General features: G+C 33.6%; 3 non-coding genes across 3 annotated transcripts; all 3 read left to right on the plus strand.

Moving 5' to 3' along the window:
* The first annotated feature begins 1,207 nt into the window (after window positions 1-1,207).
* LOC127012160 (5.8S ribosomal RNA) lies at window positions 1,208-1,386 on the plus strand. Its single transcript, XR_007765686.1, has one exon. It is a non-coding gene; the product is annotated as a 5.8S ribosomal RNA (ribosomal RNA).
* Window positions 1,387-1,788: 402 nt separating this feature from the next.
* LOC127012189 (large subunit ribosomal RNA) lies at window positions 1,789-5,759 on the plus strand. The gene has a single exon (XR_007765715.1). It is a non-coding gene; the product is annotated as a large subunit ribosomal RNA (ribosomal RNA).
* A 3,323-nt stretch (window positions 5,760-9,082) lies between these two features.
* Window positions 9,083-11,077, plus strand: LOC127012176 (small subunit ribosomal RNA). Its single transcript, XR_007765702.1, has one exon. It is a non-coding gene; the product is annotated as a small subunit ribosomal RNA (ribosomal RNA).

Below are 11,077 nucleotides of genomic sequence, written 5' to 3' on the forward strand. Positions count from 1 at the left end.
ATGTTTTAATATCCTTACCGTTAATAAAATATTTGTTTATATTATAATAAATACATTATAGTATTACAAATAAAATATGAATTGCCAAAATGTATATGAGATCTATTATAGATCAAATGAAATTTCGAACAAGCAAATCGAAATAATGCAAATATTAAAATTATATATTGTATTTAATACATATGAGAGAAATTAATAAGCAGCCAAAGCAAACAAATAAAAATTCGAACAAGCAAATCGAATTATTAAAATAATAATATTAAATTATTATTGTATATCCTTACCGTTAATAAAATATTTGTTTATATTATAATAAATACATTATAATAATACAAATAAAATATGAATTGCCAAAATGTATATGAGATCTAATATAGATCAAATAAAATTTCGAACAAGCAAATCGAAATAATGCAAATATTAAAATTATATATTGTATTTAATACATATGAGAGAAATAATAAGCAGCCAAAGCAAACAAATAAAAATTCGAACAAGCAAATCGAATTATTAAAATAATAATATTAAATTATTATTGTATATCCTTACTTACCGTTAATAAAATATTTGTTTATATTATAATAAATACATTATAGTAATACAAATAAAATATGAATTGCCAAAATGTATATGATCTAATATAGATCAAATGAAATTTCGAACAAGCAAATCGAAATAATGCAAATATTAAAATTATATATTGTATTTAATACATATGAGAGAAATAATAAGCAGCCAAAACAAACAAATAAAAATTCGAACAAGCAAATCGAATTATTAAAATAATAATATTAAATTATTATTGTATATAAACACAATTAAAATACTGTGTGTATATGGACCATAATATACACGCGTTGCGATATGTATTGTTCATCTCAGTTATGCGCATACATTGGATAATGCAACAACCTAAAATGTACAATGTTGTACCTGGTTTTATACAGGTTAATGTTTTATATAAATTTCAATTTATATCGCTAAAAAAGTATTAATATATATATATATATATTTATTTACAATAAATGCAATTTAAAAAGAAATACTTTGATATATATTGGTTATATAAAACTAAGACATTTCGCAGCATTCGTTTTAGGTATAAAAATAAATTTATTGAAGGAATTGATATATGCCAGTAAAATGGTGTATTTTTAATTTCTTTCAATAAAAACATATTTGACAAAATTAAGAAACCAATTTATAAAACTCTAAGCGGTGGATCACTCGGCTCATGGGTCGATGAAGAACGCAGCAAACTGTGCGTCATCGTGTGAACTGCAGGACACATGAACATCGACATTTTGAACGCATATCGCAGTCCATGCTGTTATGTACTTTAATTAATTTTATAGTGCTGCTTGGACTACATATGGTTGAGGGTTGTAAGACTATGCTAATTAAGTTGCTTATACAAATTTTATAATGAAATTTTATAAGCATATGGTATATTATTGGATAATAATAATTTAATTATTTTATTCATAATATTAAAAAATATATGAAAAACATTATCTCACATTAGTAAATAATTTGAATGTGAAAAACGAAGAGAAATATTTTCTTTTTCAATCAAATGATACTGAGAAATGTCTAGCATAAAAATTTATCTAGAATTGTCTCTTATTAATGATTAGAAAATAGAAAACCGTTGACAATATTATTGTTCTTCGTTGATTCGTTAAATCAAACAAATGCCATTTATATACAGATATTATTAATATAACGAATTTAATAAAATGTTTTATCATTATATATAAAGAATTAATTGCATATAAAAGTTATACACAACCTCAACTCATATGGGACTACCCCCTGAATTTAAGCATATTAATTAGGGGAGGAAAAGAAACTAACAAGGATTTTCTTAGTAGCGGCGAGCGAAAAGAAATCAGTTCAGCACTAAGTCACTTTGTCTATATGGCAAATGTGAGATGCAGTGTATGGAGCGTCAATATTCTAGTATGAGAAATTAACGATTTAAGTCCTTCTTAAATGAGGCCATTTACCCATAGAGGGTGCCAGGCCCGTATAACGTTAATGATTACTAGATGATGTTTCCAAAGAGTCGTGTTGCTTGATAGTGCAGCACTAAGTGGGTGGTAAACTCCATCTAAAACTAAATATAACCATGAGACCGATAGTAAACAAGTACCGTGAGGGAAAGTTGAAAAGAACTCTGAATAGAGAGTTAAACAGTACGTGAAACTGCTTAGAGGTTAAGCCCGATGAACCTGAATATCCGTTATGGAAAATTCATCATTAGAATTGTAATATTTAAACAATATTATGATAATAGTGTGCATTTTTTCCATATAAGGACATTGTAATCTATTAGCATACCAAATTTATCATAAAATATAACTTATAGTTTATTCAAATTAATTTGCTTGCATTTTAACACAGAATAAATGTTATTAATTTGATAAAGTGCTGATAGATTTATATGAATACAGTGCGTTAATTTTTCGGAATTATATAATGGCATAATTATCATTGATTTTTGTGTTTATTATATGCACTTGTAGGATTAACAATGCGAAAGATTCAGGATACCTTCGGGACCCGTCTTGAAACACGGACCAAGGAGTCTAACATATGTGCAAGTTATTGGGATATAAACCTAATAGCGTAATTAACTTGACTAATAATGGGATTAGTTTTTTAACTATTTATAGCTAATTAACACAATCCCGGGGCGTTCTATATAGTTATGTATAATGATATTTATATTATTTATGCCTCTAACTGGAACGTACCTTGAGCATATATGCTGTGACCCGAAAGATGGTGAACTATACTTGATCAGGTTGAAGTCAGGGGAAACCCTGATGGAAGACCGAAACAGTTCTGACGTGCAAATCGATTGTCAGAATTGAGTATAGGGGCGAAAGACCAATCGAACCATCTAGTAGCTGGTTCCTTCCGAAGTTTCCCTCAGGATAGCTGGTGCATTTTAATATTATATAAAATAATCTTATCTGGTAAAGCGAATGATTAGAGGCCTTAGGGTCGAAACGATCTTAACCTATTCTCAAACTTTAAATGGGTAAGAACCTTAACTTTCTTGATATGAAGTTCAAGGTTATGATATAATGTGCCCAGTGGGCCACTTTTGGTAAGCAGAACTGGCGCTGTGGGATGAACCAAACGTAATGTTACGGTGCCCAAATTAACAACTCATGCAGATACCATGAAAGGCGTTGGTTGCTTAAAACAGCAGGACGGTGATCATGGAAGTCGAAATCCGCTAAGGAGTGTGTAACAACTCACCTGCCGAAGCAACTAGCCCTTAAAATGGATGGCGCTTAAGTTGTATACCTATACATTACCGCTAAAGTAGATGATTTATATTACTTGTAATATAAATTTTGAAACTTTAGTGAGTAGGAAGGTACAATGGTATGCGTAGAAGTGTTTGGCGTAAGCCTGCATGGAGCTGCCATTGGTACAGATCTTGGTGGTAGTAGCAAATAATCGAATGAGACCTTGGAGGACTGAAGTGGAGAAGGGTTTCGTGTGAACAGTGGTTGATCACGAGTTAGTCGGTCCTAAGTTCAAGGCGAAAGCCGAAAATTTTCAAGTAAAATACAAATGCCAAACAAATATATATATTATATAAAATCTAGCTAAATTAATATACTTGAATAATTTTGAACGAAAGGGAATACGGTTCCAATTCCGTAACCTGTTGAGTATCCGTTTGTTATTAAATATGGGCCTCGTGCTCATCCTGGCAACAGGAACGACCATAAAGAAGCCGTCGAGAGATATCGGAAGAGTTTTCTTTTCTGTTTTATAGCCGTACTACCATGGAAGTCTTTCGCAGAGAGATATGGTAGATGGGCTAGAAGAGCATGACATATACTGTTGTGTCGATATTTTCTCCTCGGACCTTGAAAATTTATGGTGGGGACACGCAAACTTCTCAACAGGCCGTACCAATATCCGCAGCTGGTCTCCAAGGTGAAGAGTCTCTAGTCGATAGAATAATGTAGGTAAGGGAAGTCGGCAAATTAGATCCGTAACTTCGGGATAAGGATTGGCTCTGAAGATTGAGATAGTCGGGCTTGATTGGGAAACAATAACATGGTTTATGTGCTCGTTCTGGGTAAATAGAGTTTCTAGCATTTATGTTAGTTACTTGTTCCCCGGATAGTTTAGTTACGTAGCCAATTGTGGAACTTTCTTGCTAAAATTTTTAAGAATACTAATTGGGTTAAACCAATTAGTTCTTATTAATTATAACGATTATCAATTAACAATCAATTCAGAACTGGCACGGACTTGGGGAATCCGACTGTCTAATTAAAACAAAGCATTGTGATGGCCCTAGCGGGTGTTGACACAATGTGATTTCTGCCCAGTGCTCTGAATGTCAAAGTGAAGAAATTCAAGTAAGCGCGGGTCAACGGCGGGAGTAACTATGACTCTCTTAAGGTAGCCAAATGCCTCGTCATCTAATTAGTGACGCGCATGAATGGATTAACGAGATTCCTACTGTCCCTATCTACTATCTAGCGAAACCACAGCCAAGGGAACGGGCTTGGAATAATTAGCGGGGAAAGAAGACCCTTTTGAGCTTGACTCTAATCTGGCAGTGTAAGGAGACATAAGAGGTGTAGAATAAGTGGGAGATATTAGACCTCGGTTTGGTATCGCCAATGAAATACCACTACTCTTATTGTTTCCTTACTTACTTGATTAAATGGAACGTGTATCATTTCCTAGCCATTATACGGATATATTTATTATATCTTATGGTATTGGGTTTTGATGCAAGCTTCTTGATCAAAGTATCACGAGTTTGTTATATAATCGCAAACAAATTCTTTAATAAAACGGTGCATTTATGTATTTTTGATTTGAAAATTTGGTATAACTCCAATTACTCAGGTATGATCCAATTCAAGGACATTGCCAGGTAGGGAGTTTGACTGGGGCGGTACATCTCTCAAATAATAACGGAGGTGTCCCAAGGCCAGCTCAGTGCGGACAGAAACCACACATAGAGCAAAAGGGCAAATGCTGACTTGATCTCGGTGTTCAGTACACACAGGGACAGCAAAAGCTCGGCCTATCGATCCTTTTGGTTTAAAGAGTTTTTAACAAGAGGTGTCAGAAAAGTTACCATAGGGATAACTGGCTTGTGGCGGCCAAGCGTTCATAGCGACGTCGCTTTTTGATCCTTCGATGTCGGCTCTTCCTATCATTGTGAAGCAAAATTCACCAAGCGTTGGATTGTTCACCCATGCAAGGGAACGTGAGCTGGGTTTAGACCGTCGTGAGACAGGTTAGTTTTACCCTACTAATGACAAAACGTTGTTGCGACAGCATTCCTGCGTAGTACGAGAGGAACCGCAGGTACGGACCAATGGCACAATACTTGTTCGAGCGAACAGTGGTATGACGCTACGTCCGTTGGATTATGCCTGAACGCCTCTAAGGTCGTATCCGTGCTGGACTGCAATGATAAATAAGGGGCAATTTGCATTGTATGGCTTCTAAACCATTTAAAGTTTATAATTTACTTTTTAAACGACAATGGATGTGATGCCAATGTAATTTGTAACATAGTAAATTGGGAGGATCTTTGATCACCTGATGCCGCGCTAGTTACATATAAAAGCATTATTTAATACAATGACAAAGCCTAGAATCAATTGTAAACGACTTTTGTAACAGGCAAGGTGTTGTAAGTGGTTGAGCAGCTGCCATACTGCGATCCACTGAAGCTTATCCTTTGCTTGATGATTCGATAATAAAATTGCATAATTTATTTGTTGTGTTGAACTTCTTATATAAAGTTCAACCAACAATCTATTTGTATGCATTGATTGTTTGCTTGGCTTTGTGGCGAATTTTTAATCCTTTATATATTACATTCCTAAGGTCTAGATTTTCAAGTAAGAGACCAATTTGATTAACATATCAATATAAGTACAACTCGACCATCTAATAATAACAATATGAATCGTCATCTTATTAGTGACGCGAAGATTGGCAAACATATAATATAAAAATATTCCTAAGGTCTAGATTTTCAAGTAAGAGACCAATTTGATTAACATATCAATATAAGTACAACTCGACCATCTAATAATAACAATATGAATCGTCATCTTATTAGTGACGCGAAGATTGGCAAACATATAATATAAAAATATTCCTAAGGTCTAGATTTTCAAGTAAGAGACCAATTTGATTAACATATCAATATAAGTACAACTCGACCATCTAATAATAACAATATGAATCGTCATCTTATTAGTGACGCGAAGATTGGCAAACATATAATATAAAAATATTCCTAAGGTCTAGATTTTCAAGTAAGAGACCAATTTGATTAACATATCAATATAAGTACAACTCGACCATCTAATAATAATATGAATCGTCATCTTATTAGTGACGCGAAGATTGGCAAACATATAATATAAAAATATTCCTAAGGTCTAGATTTTCAAGTAAGAGACCAATTTGATTAACATATCAATATAAGTACAACTCGACCATCTAATAATAATATGAATCGTCATCTTATTAGTGACGCGAAGATTGGCAAACATATAATATAAAAATATTCCTAAGGTCTAGATTTTCAAGTAAGAGACCAATTTGATTAACATATCAATATAAGTACAACTCGACCATCTAATAATAACAATATGAATCGTCATCTTTTTAGTGACGCGAAGATTGGCAAACATATAATATAAAAATATTCCTAAGGTCTAGAATCTTAAGCAATAGACCAATTCAACTAAGAGTTGACATATAAAAATATGTTCCTTTTAATGTTAGCAAAATTTTATCGTCACATACTGTTAGTGACGCGAACGTTTTTTTCTCCATGTTTATATGAATGTTTATTCAAAGGTAGAAAGGCAGGATCGTTATTTTATAAGTGAAGCGATAAAAAAATATTATGCAATAGGACATCTATTTATAAATATTTTTAAGTCTTAGAAATTCAAGTAAAGAGATTCAAGAAATTCATTCAACTTAGAGCGCACATATAATTAAAACTATTCCTGAGGTTTAGAAACCAAATTAAATAAAGAGGACATATAAACGTATGTGGTATTTTGATGGTAGTAAAAATGTATCGCGATATTATTAGTGACGCGACCAATTTTTATACTCTTTGCTCCATGTGCAAATATATCTAGTGTTTAGATAGTCAATTAAAAATGACAATTTTAACTAAAAGACTTAAAAAAGTGTTTGTCAAACTTATAATTTTGTCAATACTATATAAAACGCCAATCATATCCTTATAAAAGTAAATACGGTATATGGTTATAAATACAAAACCATATATAAATAAAAAAATGAAATCGTATGTATATGGCTTATAGGTATAATACCTATAAGGCATAATAATGTATAATATTAGCAAATATACATATAAAAGTGCATAAATTGTATAGATATGGCATAAAGAAGGCATTTATGAGAATAGCTAGTAGAATTTGCCCATACACTACTAGCGAAATGAGATATTTATACCTAGTGAGGGCGGCACTAGTACTATAAATTGTGGCAAAATAAATCTTATGCAAATGCATAGGATTTTGTCAATACCATACATAAACCGTATGGATATTGAGAAGTTAATAGATTACATCTATAATATGAGAAGTATTTTAGTATTCTTATTAAATAAGAGAATACTATAAGGGTGAGTGGCAAAGAGAATTGAATATACCCGAATGGGAGACAGCGTGTCCAAAAACTACTATAGGTGGTGTGGCAAATATGAGGAAGGCAATATATCCATATAATGAAAATAAAAGTGCGTTTTCTTATTATATAAGAGAACACTATATGGGTGAGTGGCAAAGTAAATTGAATATACCCGAATGGGAGACAGCGTGTCCAAAAACTACTATAGGTGGTGTGGCAAATATGAGGAAGGCAATATATCCATATAATGAAAATAAAAGTGCGTTTTCTTATTATATAAGAGAACACTATATGGGTGAGTGGCAAAGTAAATTGAATATACCCGAATGGGAGACAGCGTGTCCAAAAACTACTATAGGTGGTGTGGCAAATATGAGGAAGGCAATATATCCATATAATGAATATAAAAGTGCGTTGTCTTATTATATAAGAGAACACTATATGGGTGAGTGGCAAAGTAAATTGAATATACCCGAATGGGAGACAGCGTGTCCAAAAACTACTATAGGATGGTCAATGGGCCGGCCGTCTGCTATTGACATATGTCAGTAGAGAAGATATTATCCGTCAAATTTGTTTCTTTATTCATTTATTTGAATACGAGACTTGGCTCCGCGGTTAATATTTTAAGCCCAAAGATAATAACGTTGAAACAAAGGCCAAGTTTCTATTGTACATAGAATAACAAATTGTTTCCGAATTTTATCGTTAATTTTAGGAGGTAGGCTAACATGATTTATATTATATGTGTATTATTAAATAATAATAGTACATAAAAGTCTACCAAAGAAATATAAAAATGTAATTATGAATACATTTTCAATATTAATATCAACTTATATTGTTGATAATAAAAAATAGCTATTAAGAGAGTTATTTAAGAAATTATATAATATATAATAAAGAGTATATATATAAATAATATATAAGTATATATTATTTAAGAAATAAATATAGTAGTAATAATTATATATATACACTCGGTTCTATTTTATATATTACCAGAGACTTATATGGATATATATAGATAAATTTTAAATTTATCGTCAAAATACAAATGATTAACTCAATATCTTATATTGGTTAAACAAAAATTGTACATGTGTGGATACAATATATTATGTATGTCGAACAAAAATGATATTTTAGAATGAAATGTGCATATATAAAGAAAATATATGAAAAATAAATATTGTGTTTATAAAGAATATGATTCTTTTTGACATCAATAAAAACTTGTTATTATTAGTGGCGAAACAAGTATAAATTGGAAAACAAACGTATACGAATGCTATATAAAAATGGCCGTATTCGATAGAAATAAAATCTATAACAACATATATATTGCTAATTTCTATTCAAAAAATATGAATGAAATATGAATAAAAACATTATTCTGGTTGATCCTGCCAGTAGTTATATGCTTGTCTCAAAGATTAAGCCATGCATGTCTAAGTACACACGAATTAAAAGTGAAACCGCAAAAGGCTCATTATATCAGTTATGGTTCCTTAGATCGTTAACAGTTACTTGGATAACTGTGGTAATTCTAGAGCTAATACATGCAATTAAAACATGAACCTTATGGAACATGTGCTTTTATTAGGCTAAAACCAAGCGATCGCAAGATCGTTATATTGGTTGAACTCTAGATAACATGCAGATCGTATGGTCTTGTACCGACGACAGATCTTTCAAATGTCTGCCCTATCAACTTTTGATGGTAGTATCTAGGACTACCATGGTTGCAACGGGTAACGGGGAATCAGGGTTCGATTCCGGAGAGGGAGCCTGAGAAACGGCTACCACATCTAAGGAAGGCAGCAGGCGCGTAAATTACCCACTCCCAGCTCGGGGAGGTAGTGACGAAAAATAACAATACAGGACTCATATCCGAGGCCCTGTAATTGGAATGAGTACACTTTAAATCCTTTAACAAGGACCAATTGGAGGGCAAGTCTGGTGCCAGCAGCCGCGGTAATTCCAGCTCCAATAGCGTATATTAAAGTTGTTGCGGTTAAAACGTTCGTAGTTGAACTTGTGCTTCATACGGGTAGTACAACTTACAATTGTGGTTAGTACTATACCTTTATGTATGTAAGCGTATTACCGGTGGAGTTCTTACATGTGCTTAGATACTTGTATTTTTTCATATGTTCCTCCTATTTAAAAACCTGCATTAGTGCTCTTAAACGAGTGTTATTGTGGGCCGGTACAATTACTTTGAACAAATTAGAGTGCTTAAAGCAGGCTTCAAATGCCTGAATATTCTGTGCATGGGATAATGAAATAAGACCTCTGTTCTGCTTTCATTGGTTTTCAGATCAAGAGGTAATGATTAATAGAAGCAGTTTGGGGGCATTAGTATTACGACGCGAGAGGTGAAATTCTTGGACCGTCGTAAGACTAACTTAAGCGAAAGCATTTGCCAAAGATGTTTTCATTAATCAAGAACGAAAGTTAGAGGTTCGAAGGCGATCAGATACCGCCCTAGTTCTAACCATAAACGATGCCAGCTAGCAATTGGGTGTAGCTACTTTTATGGCTCTCTCAGTCGCTTCCCGGGAAACCAAAGCTTTTGGGCTCCGGGGGAAGTATGGTTGCAAAGCTGAAACTTAAAGGAATTGACGGAAGGGCACCACCAGGAGTGGAGCCTGCGGCTTAATTTGACTCAACACGGGAAAACTTACCAGGTCCGAACATAAGTGTGTAAGACAGATTGATAGCTCTTTCTCGAATCTATGGGTGGTGGTGCATGGCCGTTCTTAGTTCGTGGAGTGATTTGTCTGGTTAATTCCGATAACGAACGAGACTCAAATATATTAAATAGATATCTTCAGGATTATGGTGTTGAAGCTTATATAGCCTTCATTCATGGTGGCAGTAAAATGTTTATTGTGTTTGAATGTGTTTATATAAGTGGAGCCGTACCTGTTGGTTTGTCCCATTATAAGGACACTAGCTTCTTAAATGGACAAATTGCGTCTAGCAATAATGAGATTGAGCAATAACAGGTCTGTGATGCCCTTAGATGTCCTGGGCTGCACGCGCGCTACAATGAAAGTATCAACGTGTATTTCCTAGACCGAGAGGTCCGGGTAAACCGCTGAACCACTTTCATGCTTGGGATTGTGAACTGAAACTGTTCACATGAACTTGGAATTCCCAGTAAGTGTGAGTCATTAACTCGCATTGATTACGTCCCTGCCCTTTGTACACACCGCCCGTCGCTACTACCGATTGAATTATTTAGTGAGGTCTCCGGACGTGATCACTGTGACGCCTTGCGTGTTACGGTTGTTTCGCAAAAGTTGACCGAACTTGATTATTTAGAGGAAGTAAAAGTCGTAACAAGGTTTCCGTAGGTGAACCTGCGGAAGGATCATTA

This window comes from Drosophila biarmipes, unplaced genomic scaffold (assembly GCF_025231255.1).
Source record: "Drosophila biarmipes strain raj3 unplaced genomic scaffold, RU_DBia_V1.1 ptg000026l, whole genome shotgun sequence".
NCBI lineage: Eukaryota > Metazoa > Arthropoda > Insecta > Diptera > Drosophilidae > Drosophila > Drosophila biarmipes.